Here is a 1842-nt window from a genome sequence, read left to right as displayed (position 1 = left end):
TTCTATCAAGCCATGTTCTTCCTTGGTCATGTACATCAGTTGCTTGTTTTTATGTCTCTTTGCTTGCTTTCCCCATGCTTAAGAAGTCCGTGTTCTCTCTTATATGCATACTTTCTCTTTTCCTCTTCCCCCAGCTTTATTTTGTTCCAAAAAAAAATACTGCATTGAGCCAGAGGGATACCATAGAGATAAGGCATTTTTGTCTTGCATGCAGAAGGATGGTGGTTCAAATCCCTGTATGGTCCCCCGTGCCTGCCAGGGGCGATTTCTGAGCGTAGAGCCATGAGTAACCCCTGAACACTGCTGGATGTGATCCAAAAACAAACAAAAACCAACCAAACAAAAATTATTGCATTACTGCACTACAAGAAAGACAGGAAAAGTTCATTATAAGTCAGAGAAATAGTTTGTTGTGTATGTAAACATTTCCATGGGATTATTATGTTACTGATCCTACCCTGGCATTCTGCTCCCACCCTAGGGTGGTACCTGATTCTGATGTATAAAAGCAAGGGTCTGTGGAAGGCAAGAGGCTTTTTTCCTGGGGCTTATTCTGAGGCTTTTGGCTTCAGCCTTATGCACAGAATAAAGCTGCTACCTTCAGAAACCTGACTGCCTGTTAGCTTTATACTCGCTGCATTCATTTCAGAACCGTCGGCTGAACAAGGTAGCAGATGCATGGTCCGAGGTCCGAGCTGAAGGAGAAAGACCTCATCCTCCATCCTTTCATGAGTCAACCCCATCAAGGGTTGTTCTACAACAATAGTTCAGTAGACTAGAATACATACTTTGCCTGATAGCGACTCAAGTTCAGTCTCAGCTCCTGACTCTTCAAAACCACACACACACACACACACATACACACACACACACACACACTGCTTATTGATATGTAGTTCTTTAAAACTGTGAAAGACATAGAGATTATTTGATCCATTACTTTTATTTTCAAATAAGGCAACCGATTTTCTGTGCACATAGTCAGTGATGGCAGAACTATTGAAATTAGAACTAAGTTGCCCTGGATATATCTTTCATATCCTTTATTCAACTCCAAAAAATACCTGATAATAAAGTATATCAAGAATTAGAAAAAAAGAAAAGGATTTATTGTATTAGAACTATAATGTCTAAGTCCAAGCAGAAAATGTTATCCAGGTAACAATTTAATACTTCTGAATTAAGAAAAATTTGTTACTAAAGAAAATACTAGATTTAACTTGGTATGTGTCACATTAATGTTAATGCTCGCTACCCATATTTTAGTAATTACTTACGCACAGTGGTTACAAAATTGTTCATAATTGAGTTTCAGTTATTCAATATAGACCACTCATGCTCGCTTAGGCAGCACTTATACTAAAAAATTGGAATGATACAGAGAAGATTAGCATGGCCCCTGCACAAGGATGACACGCCAATTAGTGAAGCGTTCCATATTTTTAAAAGGAGACCCGCTGAGGCGGCTGGGGGAAGGGGGAGGACAGGAATCATGACCGCCTCAGCCAGGCGGTGCAAAAAAAAAAAAAAAAATATATATATATATATATATATATATATATATATATATATATATATATATATATACACCACTCTTCACCAGTGCAATTTTCCCACAACCAGTATCCAAAGTTTCCCTACCACCTACCCAACCCCACCTCCTCTCTCAGGAGCAGGCATTTTGCTTCTCTCTCTCTCTCTCTCTCTCTCTCTCTCTCTCTCTCTCTCTCTCTCTCTCATCTTTTCAACATTATGGTCTAAATTATTGTTAATGAAGGGGTAGCAGGCAAGTCAATTTATCCCTTTTCAGTACCCAATCCTTATCCAGAATAATCAGATTCA

General features: G+C 39.0%; 1 non-coding gene across 1 annotated transcript; it reads left to right on the top strand.

Annotated features, from left to right (window-relative positions):
- The first annotated feature begins 1335 nt into the window (after nucleotides 1-1335).
- Nucleotides 1336-1444, top strand: LOC126029099 (U6 spliceosomal RNA). The gene has a single exon (XR_007502753.1). It is a non-coding gene; the product is annotated as a U6 spliceosomal RNA (small nuclear RNA).
- Nucleotides 1445-1842: the final 398 nt, after the last annotated feature.

The sequence above is a fragment of the Suncus etruscus genome, chromosome 14 (genome assembly GCF_024139225.1).
Source record: "Suncus etruscus isolate mSunEtr1 chromosome 14, mSunEtr1.pri.cur, whole genome shotgun sequence".
Taxonomy (NCBI): domain Eukaryota; kingdom Metazoa; phylum Chordata; class Mammalia; order Eulipotyphla; family Soricidae; genus Suncus; species Suncus etruscus.
The sequence above is the reverse complement of the archived record's forward strand: the minus strand, read 5'-3'. Positions and strand labels throughout refer to the sequence as shown.